Source organism: Rhipicephalus sanguineus, chromosome 8 (genome assembly GCF_013339695.2).
Source record: "Rhipicephalus sanguineus isolate Rsan-2018 chromosome 8, BIME_Rsan_1.4, whole genome shotgun sequence".
Classification (NCBI taxonomy): Eukaryota; Metazoa; Arthropoda; class Arachnida; order Ixodida; family Ixodidae; genus Rhipicephalus; species Rhipicephalus sanguineus.
Genome location: NC_051183.1, coordinates 74,094,627 through 74,117,007, shown reverse-complemented (window position 1 = coordinate 74,117,007; position 22,381 = coordinate 74,094,627).

The following is a 22,381-nucleotide window of genomic DNA, read 5'->3' as shown; positions in this document are numbered from 1 at the left end:
TTGCAGAGACGAAGCGCAAAGAACGCCGCCACAACACCGCTCGCGTCTCGGGGGCTCGGACTGGTTCGGGCCAACTCCACTGTTCCGGCACGTCAAACTCTCGTGACATTGTGTGCGCATGACGTGTTCATGCGTATGCGTTATGTGATCCTCTTGCTCGCGTGCCGAAGAGGGCAGGGAAGAGATTTGGCTTGAGAAGGCTACACGGGGCGAGCGGCAAGGGTTTGCAGCTCGCCTCCTCGCGTCATGGTTTCGCGCAGCTACAAGTTATTGTTTTTCTCGGCTTCTAACGGACCGATTAGAAGAATTCTTGTGGCATATTGGTCCTTATTGGGCTCGCAACAACTTCCAATGTCCGACTAAAATTCGTTACGTCATCTGGTGAGGGGCCTTTTAAGAAATAAAGCGGACGAGAAGACTTAGCTCTTCAAATTTCCCGCCTACATCTTTCCATGACCTTTATCCCCATACCTCACTTCATAATGATATTTTACAGACACCACCAGATATTTCTCCTCCTCATGCCTATCCATATAAAATCAAATGTACAAACTGCCAGTCTTCCCGTCATGCGTTTTACTCCTGTATCTTGAGCCTTGTACGCCGTAATTCTCGGGATTGCCTACAAGCGCTTAGCTTGCGGTGTCCGTTCTTCACGTAACCTGGATCCAGTTACAGGAAAGAAGCAATGAGGCCTCAACTAATCCGTTGGTTATTATAGCACGGCGTTGGCTACCATACACCCCGCGTAACGTTGAATCCTTTCCTGGAATCAATGCGACTTCCTGACACGCATCGGCTAACGGCTGTCCCCTTTATAGACAAGCGAATGTCACGCAGCACAACCAGCGGCGCAGTGGCGTAGCAAGGGGGTGACGCACCGGGTACGTGCCCCCTCTAGATATATTTGTCATGGAACATAGAGCACAAAATGACACTCGACCACACTTTCCTGTCCCCCTCCCGCCCTTTCTGTTCAAGGAAGTGCCCCCACCGAAACGAGGTTCTACTTACGGTGGCGTGTCGGGAGCCGCCGCTGGAGACGCTGGAGCCGCCATCGCCGAAGAAGACTTGCGGGTGGGCTTGCCGGCAAAACGAACGGGTTCAGTGGGGTTTAAAGGACGCCTTTCGGACGTGGGGCCCTCAGGGTGGTGGTTTTCGTGCTTGACCTCCACAGGAAACGCCGACGCTCACTGACCACCACCGGGGCCTGCGTCCCTCCGTCCCTGCCTGTGGCCGCGTATGAAATGGAACAGAGTGCCTCGTGCCACATGATGACGATGATGATGTTGTGCGTGGATTTTACTGGCGGTAGATCCTACACCTAGCCAGCTAGAAGCTGGAGGTATAATTATTATTTTATCCACCAATGCTCTAGTCACGGCCGCTAAATAAAAAAGAGGTGCGGCCTGCCGAATGGGTACGTTTTCAATGGGGGAACGCGTGACATGCAGAGTTTTGAGATGCTACCACGGGGGCGCTGCACATCGCTAAACCGCAGCCGCTAGTAAGCGAACGCGCGGGGCGTTGGCTCGGGCGAGCGCAAGCAAACCCTCTTGCTGGAAATGAGCAGCCGTACGCTTGCTTACGAGGGAGAAAAGGTGCAGGTGTTTTTGTTGCGTTGGCTCTATCAGTGAGTGCTTAATGTGATTGGACATTGCACCATAACTGCGATGCCCAAGACCTGTCGCCGTGGTGGAGATCGGTAACTGCGAAGAAGTCGCACATTCACTTCGTTCACTTCAAGCAATACGACTTCAAGGTAGAGCACAAGGTGCTGCGACCGACAGCCGTGCCGACCATATTTTCATCTTTTCCAGCTTACAAGCTAGCCGCGTCCTCATTGAAAGGTAGACCACTTGTTCGTGTTTTGATACTCCTTCCATGTCGAACAGCAAACAATATTAACTAGACGAGTGCCAAAGCTCAAGAAAAGAAGTTGTCAATCCCTTGCGTGCAGAAGTTGCTGAAACAGAAAGCGTGGGGAGTGGAATGACGTCGAACGCGGAAGGATACTCTGGACTGGACGGCCGCCTACACAGTCCTGCCGTGGAAGACCGCGTTAAAATGCGAGAGTTAAAGCCCAATGAACCTCCTGTTCGGTGTGCAGTGCTGTGTGTCTTTCCACCATTTCTTCTTTTCGTTTTTCATCAGCGCTGTTTCTTCAGGACGTGAGTACGCGTCAACTCGCCCAACTTGCCATTTTGGTACAATTGTAGGTAAGACGCTTGCATTTACTGTGTTTCAGTAATGTAGTTCAATGGTAACAACTCATGTTTGAATCGGGTGTCATTTAAAAATGGCACTTATTAGTGCAATGCAAAGCAGATATACACCAGATTTAGCAAGTATATACGTGGGAGATATTCCATGTCACGCTAGTTTATTTTGAAGAGCAGGAAGTAATCACGCATCTCTAAAAAAGTCCCGCAATGAGGAAGTCGTCCACGCAGATAAGAAAAGCTAGAGCATTCAAACGACTGAGGACATCAACGGACAGCAGTGGACCACTTTTGTTCCCAGTAGAAGAAAAAAAAAAGAACGATTGTTCAATAAAGTTTTACATTCATCCATCCATCTTTTGGCAACGGCGCTGTACAGCACGCTTATAGGTGTGTCTTCATGGGAGCATGCCCTTCTCGCATATAGTAGCAATAACCGCAAAGGAAATCATACTGATACGTCATCTGGCGTGTCTTGCACATAAATAGCCGAAGTGCAATCACAGGTAAACGTGAGGCGACTGTAATGACCACTAAAACGAATGCACGCAGCCGGCTGGCCACATATGGGAGCGGGTTTTCTTTACCGTTGTGCAGCGCTGCGGCCGCAGGAGCAAGAACTAGCGCTGTCACCGGCGCGAAAGAGCGTTCGGCAGGCCGCACCTGTTTTTTATTTAGCGGCCGTGCTCCAGTTCACGTTGCATCTAGGGCTACCATGCACCACCTGGTGCGATGACTATCCATAACAGTGAAAAAATTCGCGAAACTCTGTTTGAAGGTCCCAGTTTTCTGTCGTGCTTTGCGATTAAAACAATTTACCATTACAACAAGAGGCACCCTGCCTCAACGTGGCTGTAGTAAATCGCATAAGAGTTAGCGGCTTAAGATCTTTCCTTCGAACAAAGGCGTTGGTTAGCCGAATATTGAGGTGATCCTCACCAAAAAAAATTTAAAAATTCACCGACGATTACGATACTGCCTAATGCGAATTCTGGGCGCAGCTTCGTGTCGGGGCAAGGCCAACGGTGTTTGAAGTTTTGGCTTTCCGCAAAGTATCCACTACGCCTTAAATCATAATTATTGTGATGTGGGACCCTCTACGCCATTATTTGTCTTTCTGCGGATAAGCGAGGTACCCGCTACACATCTGTAAGGCATGCATTTTGTGCACTTTTTTTATGCATGACGTGGCTGATAACCACGAAGATTTATGGCTGAGCATTTTGCAGTGGGTGGGAAGCATTAAACCACACACTCATGTCGCAATTGTTTATCGCAGGTTGTTATTTTACTCTTCTGCCACGCTATACTATAAATGTTAAAGTGATTGCTTTGCCCAGGTGACGCCTGTATAGGGTCTTTTGGGGAATGAGTTTCCAGCACCAACGTGGCTCTGTGGGAGAATACTCGACTGCCGCGTAGAGGGCCCGGGCTTAAATCTCATTCGATCGTGGGTATTTCTTTTTCTCATTTCTTTTTTTCATGTCTATCAGGTTACTTTTTAATGTCTATTAGTTACGCCACTGCACGGCGAGCCGCTCAATACAGGAACGGGCGCCTAAGAGCTGCGCTCTAAAAATTCGGCAGATCTCACGCCTTGTGGGAATCGGTTTCATGCGAAGCAGTGAGCGCGTAGCTGTGCATGCTGCATTTTTCTTATGCGAAGCATCTTATAGCGGAGTTCAAACCGGTGGTGGTGGTGGTGGTGGTGTGCAGTGTGACCACCCTTACCGCACATGCGCATACTCTCTCCACACACCTCCTCTCCTCCTCTCCACTTTCTTCCTCTCCACTCACCCTCTCCCTTTCCCTCTCCACTACCCCTCTCCCCTCCCCTCTCCTATCTTCCTCTGAAACGCAGGCTAGACATGCCGAAACTCTCTCCTGCGCCACGCCGCGATGAGCACCAGCGCATGCGCTTCCCCTCCCCCTGTGTTTCCTCTCCTACGCTGCCTCCCTCTCGCGCTCTTGTCGACCGCGTTCCCCGCTCGCCCTGTGAGAATTAACGGCCAGCCTACAGTGAAGACACGACGCGCGTAGTGTTCCTCTTCGCGTTTCACGACGCGAGGTTGGTAGCATGCCCAACGAACGCCAACAGAACGCGATCGTGCAAGTGCTCCGGCTTCCCATTGCCTCATGATCCCCTTTAGAGGGGGATGGTGTAATTTCTTTTTCTTTGTGGAGGTGGATGTTGACCTGCACGTGAGCGGCACGTCAGTCTGGGCTGTAATCAGCCTTGCTGATAGATCGGTGAGGCTCCGTACAATGTACGTAAAGCTAGCCTGGGCTGTAATCAGCGCTGATGGATGAGTGAGGCTAGTGGAAACCGCAAGCTAGGAGAGTCTGGGCTGTAACTTTGTCAGCAAGTAGAAGAGTGAGACTGTATATTTTGTCCTGCTTTAATTTTTGTATCTTTATAATCTCAGTTGTATGTATTATTTGGCCTTATCATAAACGACTTTATCCATCTGATTTCCGCTGCTGCCTGCATGTGAGTTCATCATCACTGCCGATCACCGTCCAAGATCTCCGTGATCAACGACGAAGAACCATCGAAAACTTTACTGTGATACTTAGCCTACTGAGGTTGAAACAGTACATGCTGACTATGCAGAAGGTTTAATTGATGCTACGCGCAACGTATCTTGCACTTCCTTGCCTATTAGTCCGAAGGACCGGCACAAAGAGGTTTCGTCCACATATGTCAACGTTGGGCCTAGAGGGGTGAGCTGCATTTACGCGATTATCAAAGAACCCAGAGTGACAGAAATTATTCCGCACTCATTTTTTTCTTCGATTTCATCCTTGAACACGTTAAGGTGACCCTTCGCAAATTTGGCTTCAAGAAAAGTGATGCTTGACGCCAAAGAACCAGGAATGTAAGATTTTATTGGCAGTTATGAAGGGAGATATAGATATAAAACTTGAAACGAAAACTGTAGATAGTGTGAATATTCCGTGTGCTTGTCGCTTTTATTTTAGAAGCAACACACATTCGTACTCTGTTCGTTCTTATGGTCGTGACGATGATGTTCAGACTTGAGGGTCTAGCTTCGCAGACTTGGCCAGCAGTTGAATCGTCTGGGAGCTTCCGCACACACATCATGCTTTTGTTTTGCAGAACTCTCCGTACAGTAAATGACCACTTGGGAATTGAAAGCGTTGCCGTGTGCTAGAGTTTCAGGGATCTACTCTCCTCCAGTCCGCCATTGTCTCAGCCATTGTTTCTGCTTGTACATATCTGTGAATATACGTTTTCTTGTAACATTATTGGTGGAGGTGCTGGGCACGCCTGCCTGCGTTTCCCCGGAAAACCAACAAGGAATTTCGGAGCGGTCGCTGCCTCCCTTTTCCTGCATTGACTGAACGAGGATCGCCGGTGCAGCGGCAGCAGCAGCAGTCCCATGTTGTCTCCTGCCCCCTCGAGACCCGTGCAAACACAAGATGAATGTGGAAGATTGGGTCGCAATGTATGATCGTGTCAGCAAGTATTACAGGTGGGGCCCCACGTTAACGCTGGTCAACGTGATCTTCCGCCTCGGAGAGACGGCACTCGTTTGGTACGAGACGCATGAGTCCGAATTAACCAGCTCGGACATCTCCAAGTCAAAGCTCATCGAGTTGTCCAGCAGGCTATTCGGTCGACAGCAGGCCGCAAGAAACGATCTCGAATCCCATGTTCATGCGTCGACGGAGTCTTAAGTTTGCTATATGTAGGACGTACTGGGTATTTGTCGACAGGCTAACGTGAACATGACCGAGGCTGACTGCATTGCGCATATCTTGAAGGGGATTGCCGACGACGCGTTCAATCGCTGAAGGATTGCACCACCGTCGACGCCATGTTCAAGGAGTGTCAGTGTGGTCAGCATGCCAAGAGTCGTCGCATCAGCCGCCAGTTCGTACAACATACCTAATACTAGCAGCCATATCGACCTGCGATGAGGTATTACGTTCGGCGTCGTGTCGTCACTACAAGAATGCCATATCTCTGAATTATCAGTTGACGAACCTAGTCACCATGCAACTAGCTCACTGCACTCAACCCTCCACGCACTGACATTGAGAAAATGACTAGCGCCCAATCTTCCACCCACTGAAGCACAAGATTTACGCGGTCTCATGACATCCTCTGCCGATATATTTGATCTTGACAACAGCCCTTTCCGCCAGACATCTGTTGTGACCCACCACATCAACACCGGCGATGCCAACCCAGTTCACCGGCGCCCTTACCGTGTGTCCGCTGCCAAACGCGCTGTCATCCAGAAAGAAGTCGAAAAGATGCTTGCCAAAGGTGTCGAACAATCTTCTAGTCCGTGGGCATCTCCTGTCGTGCTTGTCAAGAAGGACAATACATGGAGATTTTGCGTTGACTACTGACACCTCAACAATGTCACTAAGAAGGACGTTTAACCCTTGCCACGCATAGATGACGCATTCGACTACCTTCATGGCGCCAAGTTTTCTCATCCATTGACCTTCGATCTTGTTATTGGCAGCTCGCTGTTGGTCCACAAGACCGACGAAAAGACCGCATTTGTAACCCCAGATGGCCTGTACCAATTTGACGTCATGCCGTTTGGGCTTTGCAATGCGCCCGCAACCTTCGAGCGCATGTTGGATTCCCTTCTACGCGGCTTCAAGTGGTCAACATGCTTGCGCTACCTGGATGATGTCATAGTTTTTAACCAACATTCGCAAGCCATCTTGAGTTGCTCTCCACTATTCTCGAGGTATTCCGCAATGCTGGTACAGTTTAACTCCTCCAAATGCCGTTTTGGCCGTCTGGAAATAACTGTACTGGGTCACCTCGTTAACGCAGCTGGCATCCAGCCTGATCCCGACAAAAATTCGCGCAGTGACATAATTTCCCGTACCCCGTTCGGCTAAAGATGTCCGCAGTTCCCTCTGTTTGTGTTCGTATTTCCGCCGCCTTATCCGGGATTTTGCTGATATTGCGCGTCCTCTCACAGAGCTACACCCTAAGGCAAAATGGTGTTAAAAGGGTGTGTGGTTCATTCTTTGGGTACTAATGGGGCCATAGGCGTGCGCACAGGGGGGGGGGGGCAGGGGGGGCGCAATATCTGCCCCGTACATTGACATAGTAGGGTGGGGGGGCGCTGCGATGAACCTTTGCCCCCCCCCCCCCTAATGGGGAACCCTGCGCACGCCTATGAATGGGGCTGCTACAACCATTAATCCTTTTAAGGACTAACGGCACCAGGTCTAACAGTTAATCCCCACAGATCACCTCAATGGACCAACATTTAGTCCTCACATTTGCACTTACCGGACAACCGTTAGCCCTTTCCACCTCTCCGGACGAACGGTTGGTCCACTCAAATACTCCATTCCGATGAACTTTATATCCCCAGGGATGGTTTTGTAGTTACTCTCCGCAAGGCTTAATAATTTATTCGCGTGTTTCTTTCCGCGGTGAGCAACAAATGCCGCGAAAAAGAACACGCGAAAGAATATTTAGTCATGCGTGTGTCACTGCTTTCGCAGTCAATACGACAACGAAAGACAAAAGGGAGACAATGAAACGTTTTATTTTTATCTATACGTATGAAGTGCCTGCTTTCTTTCACTGAATACGCTGCAAAATGTCCGATACAGGTCCAGCCGCGTTGTCATATCTCGTACAGTCCTTTTTGTGAAGCTGCTCCAACGAAAGCGACAGATGACAGGCATTGTACGCACCAGGGCACACAGCATTCTCCGCGTTGTGGACAACGGCTGCATCTGCAAAGCACAAAAATATTGCAAATAGTTAGTCACACGTGACAGCGAGGGTGAAGACGCACGCACATTGCAAATACGTGTAAGGTGAACTAAAACACACGTCTAAAATATGGCATACAAATAATTTCACCCCTGCAAAGCACAAAAATATTGCAAATAATCTGCGACACGTCACAGAAGAGATAAAGAAGCACACACATGGCAAATACCTGCAAAGTAAATAAAAACACGCGTCTAAAATACGGCATGTCCATAATTTCACCATAATGTCATACGCCATCAAAGACGCATTTCAAGCCACGTAGCGCAACACTTCAAGTGCGGCAGCCGCAGCCATCACGCCGAGGAGCCGGCAACCGCCGTGCCCCAACGAGCCGGCGCGTTTTCTGCGAGCGGCGTTGTAGAGCTCGAGCAAGCCCGTCAGTCGCCGCAGCCGCCAGCGAAACTCGAGCAGAACAGCGCGAGAACGCGGACTGGCGCCACGAACGGCGCCGGGCTGCTTGCGAACGAGCGAAGGGGAAGCCGACGGTAACAGCGTTCAACTAATCCCCCAAATACCTCGAGCGAGCGGCAGTACAGCGAGCAAAAGTGGTGTCGCCGCTAGAGCACTGCATGGGCCCGGGCCGACCCGAACGCCCGAGCCCGGCCCGGCCCGCGGGGCGGGCCGGGCCGTCCGCAGCGTTTTCCGGCGGGCCCGTGCTGGGCTCGGGCTTGAATTTACGGGCCTGGGCCGGGCCCGGCCTTGAAGACGTGGGCCCTGGCTTGAGGCTGCGGGCCGGGCCGGACTCCGGCCATCTTATTAAAAGGCCTAAGTCGGGCCTTCGAGCACACGCGAACGTTATGCATTGCATAGTCTAAGGCATTCTGTGCCAATTAGCTTGATTATTAGATGCGAAGCAGCTCTTTGACTCACGTGTTTAACGCCGTACGTTACGTGCGTCCGTATGAATGCGCCGCAACGCGTTCCCCTCGCCGTAGGTGTTGGAGCGTTGCCAAGTAGGTCACGCCACAGCTTTGCGTTGACGTCACGCTCCCCTAGCATGCTTCCCTCGCAGGTGCGCGCTGACGTCACTCTCTCCCTCACCCGCAGCATGCTCGCCGTAGCGCCCACAGCTGCCGGCTGCTCCGCCCGCTCGCAACACCTCTGAACCTGTCACTTCTCTCTCGCTTCACCCGTGGTAGTCAAGGCGAAACGCGCGCCTGCTCCGGTCCAGCGCCCGTGTCTCGACTCTGAAGAAACAACGACTACGAAGTCTTGCCAAACGCGTTAATGAAACTTACACGAAACCCAACCCGCCTCCCATGTCTTTGGGTTTCAAACAAACGTTTATTCGAGTAAACGCTACACCGAGTTTCGCTTCAAACCGTTCTTCCAGCACCCGCGTCGACGCCCGTTTCAACCGGGTCAACGCCGTGCGCACCGCTGCTGCTTCGCATCCCATCAGGGTTCCCTTCGGGGAGATGGTCCAAGTTTTATAATTATATTGTACATGGCGATTACGTTTCCGTGACGACGTTAGAATATGAACGATTTATATTTGATCTGCTTTCGGTGGGCTGTTTGTTCACCATATGTAAGGTTAACGTTTTTTATCTTGCTGCAAGAAATTATTAATCAGGAGCTTCTTTTAAAAAATTGTGTAATTAATGTTTCCGACGCGAGTGTAGAAAGGAGCATTAAAGAAAATGTCCCTGGTTTGCTTCTATCCGCTTTTTCATGTTAGTTGTACACTTCTTTTAAATAAATTTTGTTGCTATGTTTTATTTTCACTATACTGAATCACTTGCCTTGTGCCATATAGGCAACATCTCATTTATATTCCTTGTTATTACGTGCCAAAACCACGATATGATTACGAGGCGTGCCGTAGTGGGGACCGGATTAACTTCTACCACCTGGAGTTCTTTAACGTGCACCTAAAGATAAGTAAACGGATGTTCTTGCATTTCGCCCCCATCAAGATGCCGACGCAGTCGCCGCGGAAATCGCACCCGCGTCCTAGGACTTAACAGCGAAACAGCTTAAAGGACAACTCCGGCAATTTTTCGAGGTCGATGGATCTCAATGAAATTCGCTGGGTACGTTCCTTTGCACGTTTCCGTCATTAATGCCAAATTACAGGCTTGAGACATGCGCAGATTTTTTGCAAATGAATTTTAAAGATTGTCTGCAAATGCCCTCCTGGCTTCCCACAATTATTGGCAACATTGCGTCTGTGACGTCAGTATTGGGAAGGCGGCGGAAGTGACGCAGCCGAGGGCACCACTAACTTCGGCCGCTACAGCGAGCGTCTGCTGCGCTGGCCGAGAAACTGTCATTATCAGACGCGGCACTGTCAGTCGCAGACATTACAGCTGATGCGCGGCGTGCTCACCTCTCCACTGTGCGCCTGCTCGTCCCGGATGTCACAGTTTTCATACTCCGCGCCGGCGTGGCATGCCTTGCACGACTTCCGGTTCGTTCGTAACAACGTCTACGTCATACGTAGACAGTTCACTCGGTTGGGTTTCGGTGTTGCGCTTTTTTGCTTATTTAAAATTATTCTCCAATTTGCCGAGTATTTCTGATATCGGGCCCGTAACAGGAGCGTCTCAGGAACATAAAAGCACCATTACTTTGACACGGCCAAAAAATTGCCGGAGTTGGCTTTTAACCGCTGAGCTACCACCGCGGGCAAAGCGACATTTCGATACAAGTACACACCAGATTTTCTGTCCCATCGCTCGCTACAAAGCGCAAGGCATCATTATTAATTATCATCAACAACTAATATCCTCTAGCGGGCCGGGGCCGTGCCTGGTCATGAAAACGCGCGTCCTTGATAAGTTTAGTAATGAACGCCCGGGTCCGGGCCAGGCCTGAGCTTGGAACCACGGGCTCGGGCTGGATTCGGTCGTGCACGCCCGGGCCCGGGTCGGGCCCGGGCTGGGTTCGTTATGTACGACCGGGCCCGGGCCATGGCTTAGAACCACGGGCCCGGGCTGGGCTCGGGCTTCATAAAGAAATCAGGCCCGTGCAGTGCTCCAGTCGCCGCCACGAACGGCGGCGAACTGCTTGCGGGAGAGCGTCGAGGAAGTCGACGGTAATGGCGACCAATTTCTGCAGAGTTCCGAAGCGCAGCTAAAGACGGCCAGCTAAAGCACCCGCCAACCCATGCCGGTGCATTTCAAGCGCGCGACATACAATCGAGCTCGTTGTCGGTGACCTCAAAGCGTTTTGGACGAGTCGCAAAACAGCGGCTATAGGCCTCTGCCTAATATCGCGAGCTCGCGGCTCATCACTACGGTGAATCATGGATGAGCGACCTTCTTGCGCGTTTTTTACACACGCTCCAACGTTCTTGAACACTATCACCAGAACTAGGCCACGCTGATGCCGCTTGACACATGATTTTTTGCAATCTGTTGTTTCCCCAGCACTAACACAACGCTTAAAGGTGTACAAGCTCCATTCCGCACCGCATTATAAAAATTAAGTAGACTTCAAGTGTCCTGTATGGAAACTCAGCGCAAAAAAACTACAGCCCGCAGCAGACGACCCTCGCTCTCCGCGCGCTTCCCGAGTGCGGAAAGTCCACGGGTCCGGCGCAGTAGCGGCGCGGCGCGGGAGTTCACCGCAAAAGGCCCACGCGGGAGCCGGCGCTTTGGACACTCCCCCTATTCTAGGTCACTCTACCTCGGACTAACGTTTTTTTTTTCAGATCCTAGGCACAGAGAGCTTCGCTCTAAAAATTGGTTATCGGTCCTGAGCAAAGGACTTTAAAGTTTAAGCGACAACTTTTTTTTCCAATCTAAATTAGAGAGACTTTTTCAAATTCGAAATTGGAGAAACTTATTCAAATAGACTTATCCATGTCTGTCGGATGTACCCGTGTCGTTGCGCTGGTGTTCTGGTTCCTTAAAAAACACGCCACGGAAGACACTCATGCAGAATTGTCACCCGACGTTCACGAAGAACCTCTCGCATTCACGTAGCCTTTCATTTCGTTTTCATGATTTAGACAAAGTAATCTAAGATTTCACCAGTATCATTGTGTTTTTATTCATTATGATACACGATGCTGTACTGAGTACTGACACAGGAATATTTACCTTGTTTTTCTGTTACCATGAGTGGTGCATAATAGGTAGCTATATTAATACGGCTGAAACTCGATTTTACGATGTGATTGGTACACGCGAATTAGTTTGTTAAATCGGAAACTTCGTAAAACCGAGAGAACGACAAATTTATGGCCTAGTGAAAAAAAAAAAGAAAAACGCCAGCCCTGCGCGGAATGCCTAGCAGAGACACAGCGAAAGCTGGAAGAGTGACATTTCTAGAGCCCGTTGTAAACTCTCTTGGGGCTGCTAATACAAGTACACTAGCGAGGTACCCACTGCGCCATGAATCATAATTTTTGTGAGGTTGGGAAGCACCCACTACGCCATTATTCGTCATTCTGTGGAAAAGCGAGGTACCAACTGCACATCTAAAACGCATTGTGTGCATTTTGTTGAGGCGACAGCTGATGACGATGAAGAATTATGGCTGAGGCCTTTGTAATGGTTTGGAAGCTTTAAACGACCCACTACTTACGTGATTCGCATTGTGCGAAGCCCGCTCGTTATTTCACTTTCCTACCACGCTATATAACATACGTTAACGTGAGAAAAAGAGAGAGAAGGGGGGGGGGAGACTTTATTGAGACCCTGAGGAAATGGATTATGTGGGCCTTATGGGCTTCCTTGGCAACCAATACAAGTTCACTTGCGAGGAACCCACTACGCTATAAATCGTCATAATTTTTATGAAGTAGGGAAGCAACCACTATGCAATTTTTCGTCATTCTGCGGAGAACCGTGGTACCTGCTAAAGACCTGTAAAGCATTATGTGCACTTTGTTGATACTGTGCCTGACGACGATGAAGAATTATGGCAAAACCCTTTGTAATGGGTTGGAAGCAGTCAACAACCCACTCGTTGCGCCATACAGCTTTTTTCAAGCACTCCGAGAATCCCCCGCGGGCACGCGAAGCACTATGGGAAAAGTCTGTACGTCGAGCGCACCGGCTGTTCAGTCGCCCGCTGCTCGTTGGCGCCGTGGCAGCACGAAACGAAAAAAAAAAAAGGAAAGAAAAACGCGTCACCGCTGGTTGACTATTATTAAATCCTCAATACTACAGATGTCTGAACGCACCTGCATGTATCTCCACGCATGAAATGCGAAAGGAATAATGCAGTCAGTGTAGGTATTACCGAGCGGATGTATGCCGGATGTAGCAGTTAAGCGGCATGCGAGTTATCACGTGCCGATACCTGCAGTCAAAACGTACTATCATGAGCAATGTGAGCTGGAACGCCGAAATCTTATGTATTCAATGATTAGTTGTTCACGAGCCGCTATGACACTTAATAGCGGCTCGTGATTGGGTTTAACCAAACTGCAGAGAGGTGTGTTTAGGTATACAGATGATTATTTGATATTAATTGACAAGTCACGCGCTGTACAAAAAAGTGAGCACATTCTGAATGTGTTTAAAAAAAAGGGACGTGACTAGAATTCACTTGCGAGGGGCCTTACTCCGATAATTTGCAGTTTCTTTATACATGTTTTTAAGTTTGACTGCGCAGCATATTTGCAGGCAGTATAATATAGTCCGCGTTCACCGAAACCGGTGTTTAATTTCGCGTCGGCGCATTCGAATATTGTTAAACGAGGAATTGTGATGTCATGGTTACGCACGGCATTGGAAAAAAAAACTTGCCCACATAAGATGAGCAGTAGTTTCCAGCTGCAAAGCGATCGCCTCAAAGAGCCGCGATATCCTGCATATCCTTGCATCGGTTTGCGAAAATCGGTTCGCATGGCAAAGAAAGAGGAATATGGACGTCCTAGACCCGTGAATAATGAAGAAACTAGAAATATTGCGGTTATTCCACATATGTATAAGAAGTCGCATGGCCTGAAGAACGTAGGGAAGCGATGTGGGGTGAAGGTTGTCTTTGGCGCCCCAAGTAAGCTTAGTGGCATTGAGGTCACAGGGGTCAGCAGGGGGCAAAGAAGAATGTGGTCAGAGGCATGCCAATTATTTTGTCAATTGTGTAGGAGTTTCTCTTTCCGCAAATTTCTCTTTCTTGGGTCTGCATGTACACATCGGCCAGACTGTATGTATTAACGCGCGCCTCAGCCAGCATTGAAATTCATTGAATGGAGCCGTCTCATCTCACCTCGCTATGTCAGTCATGAAAACGTAATCCCATCTTCGAAAGCACAGTAATTTTGTACTATCAACTTATTCAGAAAACTCGAGAAATTTCGGAGGGATATCATGTCACAAATAACGCCACACTTTGTGTCAGTCAACCTTCTCAGTCGTTACAAGACAAGGAATTCATCTTTATTAATCGACTGTAAGCAGGCGCCTTGGTTGTTTGACTTTTTTTGCCTCTTTATGACACGCGAGATGCACCCCTATTTTTGTATATACGCGTCTTCCACGCGGGCAATAAACTTTCAGTTGTGAGTGAGGCCTAGATGTTTTGTTGTAAGTTGCGCTAGACGAGTGCAGCGCTAGATGCTTCTTTCTTTTTTCGGTCTAGGTATCATTCCAACCTGTAGTTAAATGTCTATGGAGGTTAGTAGGCACTTATCATTCGTTCCATATATGGCGCGAATGTCGCAGTGAATGTATCTCATTTCCCTAAATGCCGACTATAATTTATAGTGTACTGTTTAAATATCAGAACCTCACATTGTACTCGTCGATAGTGTCGATGGACGTTGATTCTAAATGCATCTGCGAATCATACATCGCTCCTGCACTTCATAGGCAACCGATTTGTATTTTTTTATTTATGCCGTAAGGCGTACTGGAGCCAAAAAAAATAAATAAAATGTGACGCTTCTTAGCCACTCAGCTGGTCCAGCAGTGGGACAGATGGAAATCATCGAGAGGTCGTCGCAGCTGAACACTGAAGTTCATGATTGAATTACGCAGTAACATGTTGCACCTTGCCAAATTCGCTGTGTCTAAGAAGTCCTGGCATGGCGCAAGCGGAAAGCTACAGGAGGCCCGCGCGCTGGTCGTGGCGGCTGCTGCGGCGTACACATTTTTCCCATGAGCGCTTCCGCGCCCGTTGGTGGCGCTCGTGTGCTTGAAAAAAGTCTATTGGCATTGTGCGACGTCTGGTTACAGAATTCGCGTCGTGTCACTTGGTTGTTGTTTTACTCTTCTACGACGCTATATTACATAAGTTCATGTGGTTCCGTCCCGAAGTGAGGCCTGTACAGGACCTTTCTGCAAAAGAATTTCAAGCACCGGCGTGGCTCTTGGATAGAATACTGGGCTCCCGCACAAGAAGCTCAGGTTCGAACCCCGTACCATCCTGGATATTTTTTCTTATGTCGTTTTTTTTTTACTTCACGCGATAGCGGTTACGGACACCGGCGGCGGCGGCGAACAACTACGGCGCCAAAAACGGTCGTTGTTGTGAGCTCATAACAGCTTTCGCTGTAAAACCTCGTTATTTTCGCCTGCGCGTGCATCTTGAGAAGCGGGAACACACAATTCTCGTAGCTCACCAGTGAAATCAAAGCGTCCTCTGCACCCTCGTGTGCCCCAGTAAACCGCATCAGAAAGTCGTTGATGAAAAACGAAGCGCCGTTGATCGCATTGTCATATGTCGCTACTACTTTTTCACTGAGTTTCTCCCGAGTTACCTAGGACACACTGTACACGTATTAATGTGATCAACCACGTCCCTTTGCAGCCATCACCTCACCTGCACAGTAGACCAGATATTTTAGATTATATGAAGCACATCTCTGCATCGTAATGCACAAACTTGAATTTATACACAAATTGTTCTTGGACTGCGAATTGCTCGTGCAAGTTCAAAATGACCATCTATATTTATAAAAAAAACGGGAAGGGAAGATGAAAGCTTGCGGCGAAAAAATCCGTAAACAGGAGGTGTGTACTGGAACCGACGTTTCGACAAGTGGACTTGTCTTCTTCAAGGCTGGAACTGCTCCACTCTTGAAGAAGACAGGTCCACTTGTCGAAACGTCGGCTCGGGCACAGACATCCATTTCAAGGATTTTTGCGTCTTCTATATTTATGTGAGCTGAATGGAGTAAGAGAAATTGCAGTGAAAAAGCAAAGCAAGAATGAAAGAAAACGTAGAGGTCTGCCATACCGTAATGCATTCAAGTTATAACTCGGCAAAAAAAGGGAAGAGCACTCAGACTCACTCACGAAATATATTTTGCGCTTAGGGCTCACTCGGACTCAGAATCACCAAAATTTTCCTCAACTGGACTCATTCGGACTCGGATTCACCCAGATTTTCCTTAACCGTACTCACTAGGACTCAAGCTCACCAAAATATACCTTTTCGGGACTCATTCAGACTCAAACTCATGGCCCGGTCTGAGTCCGAGTGATCCTGAGGGAGTCGACTCACGAGTGCGTTAGCGTATAATCTTTTAGATGTGAAGCATCTTATAGCGGAGTTCAATCCGGTGGTGGTGGTGGTGGTGGTGGTGTGCGGCGTGACCACCCTTACTGCGCATGCGCAAACCTTCCCCACTTTCCCTCTCCACTCCCTCTCTCCCCTTTCCCTCTCCCTATCGCCCCTCCCCTTCCCTTTCCCTTCCCCCTCATTTTCCTTTCCCATCCCCCTCTCCACTCCTCCTCTCCCCTCCAATCTCTCCTCCCCTTCCCTTTCCCCCACCCCCCTCCCCATTTCCCCCTCTCCTCTGCCCCCTCCCCTCCCTTTTCCCTTTCCCATCCTCCTCCCCGTTCTCCTTCCCATCCCCCTCTCCATTCCCCTCTCCACTTCACCTCTCCCCCTTTCCCCCTCTCCACTCCACCTCTGAATCGCGGGCTCTACATGCCGAAACACTGCTTCGCATCGCCTCATGGTCCCCTATAGCGGGAGATGGTGTGATTTTTTCTTTTTTTCATCATCGCGTGAATTCTCTTTAACGCCAATATCTCACATAATCGATGTTCTACGTGAGCGTTTTGATCTCGTACCTAAAAATGCGAGTCATCAGTGGTATCAATCAAATAAGAAAATTTTAGGTGCGGAGCACATTAGGGGCCCGGCCTGTCGTATGCTGTCATCGTATGCTGTCGCAGCTTGGCGTAACGCAGGCAAAACCACGTATAACATAGCCATGTGCAACATAATGAGAGTGCGTTCGCGCCGAGGAGAAGTCTTCTTCCTCTTGTTCATCGAGCGCCTTGATGATGATAAGTGCAGAGAACTTTAAGGGCCCGGGCTGTCATATGCTGTCGTATGCTCTAGTCACTTGCCGTGACGCAGGCGAAACCACGTATAAAAATAGAAAAAAAGAGGAAGCAAGCGAGAAAGAGATAGAAAGAAATGGAAAAATAGGAAGAAAATAGAAAGAGCAAGAAAGAGAAAGCAAGAGATAAAGAGAGGGGAAGAAATAAATAGAAATAAATAGAGGAAAAAGGAGATAAAAAACACAAAAGGAGAAAAAGAAAGAAAGAGAGGAGGAAAGAAAAAGAAAACTGAAGAGAAACAAAGAAGGCTGCCCAGCTCCGCACTTCCTTCAGGCTTGGCACCAATAGTGCGAAGCGGCCTTAATTTTTTTAAATGAAAGCCGTGACTCAAACAAGATATGTTTATCAAGAACTTCCCGTGAAAGACTTTGCGGGGGTAGGTCAAGGCACCCCCACCTCCGTAACTCGCGCCTCTGATCAATAAATATTGAGGTGGCGTATGAACGAAATTGCGTTGAAATATGTGTGAGTAGGCGTGAGTTTAAACATAAGCCGACATAATGCTTATTGTAGTGCTGAAGACGAGTAGATAGGACCATAGCTCGGCAAAAAAAAGGTGGAATTCACTCAGACTCACTCAAGAAATATATCTTGCGCTTAGGGCTCACTGGGAGCCAGACTCAACAAAATTTTCTTCAACTGGACTCACTCGGACTCGGTCTCACGGCCCCGTCCGTGTTGGAGTGAGTCGACTCAAGAGTGAGTTTGCCGGCCTCTGATTCAAGCATATGATTTCATTGTTAATAGACTCGGAAATAACATCATTCATACATTACATGCCGAATTATATTTCCATATCCAGAGAACTCTTCTTGAGAAAATGAGAACGCTAGTGCTCATGGCGTGGCCTTAGCTCTTTTTTGAAAATGCTCTGAACAGATTTTATCCTGAACTTTTCAAGACAACTTTGGTATTTTGTACGCCATCAGAAAACAAATGTTTGACTCTATTAATAGGTGTGTAGGACAGGACATACCTGAAAAGTATTCACCGCAAAAGAATAAGCCGAGTTCCTTCTGCATGTTTCCTCAAATGACAGTCAACACAAATGCTGCACCTCTCTTTTTTTTATGTCCTTCTGAATTTTTCTTATCACTTAAAGTTACACCTATCATTCTCCTTTCCATTGCTCGCTGCGTCGTCCTCGGTTTAGGTTGAATCCTCTTTGTAAGCATCCAGGTTTCTGCTCCGTAGGAAACTTGCTCCAACATGCCATATGACAGCTGTTAACGTAATTCCTTGCCCGACGTATTCCAACACAAAAACTTGGAGGACGCTTGAGCTTCGCCTTCGAGAGTAGAGCACGATAGCGTAATCGGGCCCCGTACGCATCGCCATCAACCACGCCGCAAGAAAAGGAACGTTTGTGCGCGTAACATTGGCCGTTTCAAACTATCCTAGAATGTGTACTGGATGTACAGTTGCTAGGTGACCAGTAGTAGTAGTAGTAGTATCCTCTACTGCATGGCTCATACCCACTCTGGGGGATTGGCCAAGAAGTCGTCTTATGAAAACAAAAAAAAAAATCTATTTTTTAAATATCTTGAGTATTGAATGCTGATGGCAATAAAAAGAATAAATAAATAATAGCAATGAATATACAAAAAAAAACGTACGCATCAATGAAAGAGTGCAATAATAGTTTTTAAACATACAGATCACACACTTTAATCATTGTCCCGAATAGGAATTAGAATAAAAATAATAAGAAGAAGCGGCACAGTAATAATGAAAATAATATCAAGACGTTTTTTTCTGTTGTAATAATACTTATACAATCGGGAATTTAAAGCCGTGTTCGTTTTGTTTCGTGAAGGTAGCTACACACGGCATCAAACGCATTTCTGTGGCTGAAGCCCAGAGTTGAAGCACCGAAGGTAAGCACATTATCAATCGTGAAGTGCAGCCCCAGGTTAGCGAATGGGATATCAAGAAGTCTTTTTCTGAGTAATCTGTATCTGCGACATGATAAAAAGTAGTGCTCTATTGATTCCATTTCTAAACAAAAGTGACATAGGGGCGATATCACCAGACCAGCCCTGTGTGAATATAGATTTAACGGGGGCACACGACATCGTAGTCTAGTTACTAATACTTCCAATTGTCTAGTAGGACACCATTGCATCTTCCACGGAAATTTTAAAGGACTAAATTCTGTCCTATCTCTTATTGATTCTATGGCGTCTGCACAAAGTGAAAATTTTCTATATCTAATCGCAGTTATACTGGCCACTACAGGAAGGACAGAAAGAATTGGGCCATTCAATGCAGCTCGCGCTAGTGAGTCAGCCATTTCATTTTAATTCTAATCCAGCGTGGCCAGGTACCCATAATAATTTTAAGAGCTTCAGCTGTGGAGGAATTAGCGTCAGGAACATCTTTAGGGCAGTTGATTTTGATGAAGCTGTAAGGGACGTGCGTACTGACATAGAGTCTGTTATTATTATTGTGCTATGGGCGTTCAAAGCTAATTTACGCAGGGCTAGAATAATTGCCAAGAGTTCAGCTTCAAAAATGGGGGTGAAGTCCGGTAGTCTTATTGAAAATGACCAGCCAAGCGAAGGAGAGTAAATGCCTACTCCTGCCTTTCATCTATTACTGAAGCGTCTGTGGCTACTACATTATTTGTTTCGACGTGTGCAAGGTAATCTTGCAGACGGCTATTTAATACCCTGTAGGGTTGAAGTTTAGGTTTAGAGAGGAAAATCTCATCATATTCTATTTTTAGGTTCTCACTGGACACATTTGCTGCAGGCACATCTCGAATTTTCACGTTTATCCGGTCTAGCTGCTTCTGAACAAAAATAATCTGTGGTGTACGAAAACGTGGCCAATGAGCAAGAAAATGGAGTCTTGGTTTTTTATAAAAACATATTCAGATCGTCTTAACGGATAGCTATAAAATTTTTAAAATGCCTGCGCCGTTAGAATGCGGAATCGACAAGGCAATGTTGGCAATCTAGCTTCCTGGTGCATAACATTGTTAGTTACAAACCTAGGGAGCCCTAGACATAATCGCAAGGCTTCTCGCTCCAGCAGAATCAGAGGCTTAAGTTTGTAAGCAGGGCCACCTGAGAACAATACTCACCCAAATTCTAATATTGGGCGCATGTACATTTTATATATCATCACCATTGTGTCCCTACGTAATCCATATCGCCTGCTGCTCAGTCTGCGTAGTATGCCTAAGGCACTTTGTGCCTTAGATGCAATACTTTCTATGTGAGGAGTCCAGTTTAGCTTGCCATTATAAATTATTCCCAAATATTTAAGCGACTCAACCTGTGTGGAATGGGCTCTTGTTTATAACATATTGAAATTCTTCCTTTTTAAAATTGGCGAAGTACCCACTACTCGTCCCTAAGGTGTCACGCACATCTGCGCTGTTGCACATTTCGCAATGGGTGGGCAGGTTTAAAGCACCCGCTCGGTGAGCGATTCACTTGTTTTAATGCCTGATGCGAGCCATCTGCGCGGAGTTTTCTCTGCGAAGATGGCTGGGATTGGACCTTGACCTAGTGCTCCGGAGTGCCGCACGGCGGCTTCTTCGGGTTGTTATTACAGCAGAAGTCGTCAGAGAGATATGCAACCACACATATAAGTGTGCGTGGACGCATGTTTTTGAAAAGCCAACACACTGTGAGAGGGACGGATCCTGGAGGAAGGTCACTGAGGAGTAGAAGCGCCTGTTCGTAGGACTTCTGGTGTACGCGGGAATCGTCCAAGTCCGGCGCCTGCGTTGTTATTGCAGTCGACCACACGTATTTCCAGGCCTTCTTCCACCGTCATTGATGCCGCGAAAAAGGTTCGAGGTGTTGGTTCCCTTCTTGATCAGTGTCTTTGATCAGGAGAAGACGACCATCGCATGCCACGGGAAGTTTCACCACCTGTCTTCTCTACTGCAACACACGAACGATTCGTCAGCGCAATTTTTTCAACTGCGTCGGAACCTTTCCGTTCCGTGTATGAGAAAATGATGAAATCTAAAGGTCGGTCTCGTATTCGGCAGTACATGAGGGACAAAGTGGTCAAATAGACATACAAATTATGGGTTTTGGCAGATTCAGAAATGGGGTACACTGTTCATTTCAACGTATACAAGGGAAGGCACCTCAGGATGCCAGCACCAACCATAAACAATTGAAAAATATGAGAACTACAAAATTATCTACTAAGGAAGGAAAGTTGATCAGAACAAAAAAAAAATGTTTTCCGCGAAACATGTGCAGCCAACGTTCGTTTCACCGCGTCGAGAAACTGCTTCGCGCAGTTGCATGATAGGCACTAGTGCTTATATTTTTGTATGTATGTAGATAACTTCTGTACTTACAGAGCTTATATTTGCAGCATTATTTTAAATGGGCTTTTAGTGTTTAAAAACGTACATTTCGATTTTTTTATGTTTACCCTGTGCAGAGTAGCATTGATGTGTTTATGAATTTTTTTCTTCTTGCTACATTTATCAAATATTTTTACAATATTCGAAGTAGACCTGTTGTTTTAATTTAACTCTTCCGGAAAGACAAATTGTTCCTCTATCATGTGATGCTCTACACTTTAGCATCAATCAATTTCTGTGGCAGGAAAAAAACAATTTTCTGGACTATTCAAGAGCAAGCGTTTTTTCCACGGTCACGAAAGTGTTAACGCTGTCGCGTTAATAGATTTGTGTCGAACAGTCTTTACGTACATGCTAGTAACATCTAATTATCCTATGACTTCACAAACATGACACCTAACCTTACAAAGAAGTGAGTTGATCTAGCATATAACATATTATTTTACACAGCAGAAGGCCCAATCCTATATTAACCCCCTATATTTTTTTCCAATATGAACTAGTGCATTTCCGGCTATATTTGCGCTCCTAAGCACCTTTGGAAAGCTGATTAAATAAATGTGAACTTCAATAACTCGACGCTGTTGTTTAACGAAACGATGGAATCTACTCCGAGAACTTTAATTTAATGTGTCCTTACCAACAAATATAAATCGCTTGACAATTTGAGAAACATAAGTTCGAGGTTCCCCAAAAGAGAGCACCATGGAAAAGATAACTTGTGCTGCACTCATTTTCGTCGCAATACTGAAGCTTTCGGCCGCACAGCACC